Below are 552 nucleotides of genomic sequence, written 5' to 3' on the forward strand. Positions count from 1 at the left end.
ATAAGTAAATGTTTCAAGTCCTCTTCACTTTCAGCGATCAAGGTTGTATCATCTGCATATCTCAGGTTGTTAATGAGTCTTCCTTCAATCCTGATGCCATGTTTTTCTCCTGGGGGGAATGAAGAAAATTCAAATTAAGCCAGTAGACTTTTCCAAAATGATAATAATTAATCAAAGAAAGGATGAAAACCCAGCACTCTTCAGAGGTAGCCTAGTGGAAACAATCTCAAAGTTTACTAATTTAGACCCTAACTCACTGGAAGGAGTGATTATAATAAACACTGCCTTCATAAATAAATCCTGCCCAGACATTCACAGGAAGTTGCAGAAGCTAGCTTTGGGACTTCATCCTAATCCTTCCTAACTGTTAGAAATAGCTACTACTGTGTATAACAAAAGAGACCTAGAGGTAACAGGGAGGGACCCACAGAATTTAAGTTAGCCTGGGCTTTAAGTGGAAAATACCTGAGCCATCTCCTTTAACTTAGAAAATGCTTCAAGTATGGAATGCAGAGCTTTGACCCTGAGAAAGCCTTGCCCCTAATGTAACAA

Source organism: Chrysochloris asiatica, unplaced genomic scaffold (genome assembly GCF_000296735.1).
Source record: "Chrysochloris asiatica unplaced genomic scaffold, ChrAsi1.0 scaffold00057, whole genome shotgun sequence".
NCBI lineage: Eukaryota > Metazoa > Chordata > Mammalia > Afrosoricida > Chrysochloridae > Chrysochloris > Chrysochloris asiatica.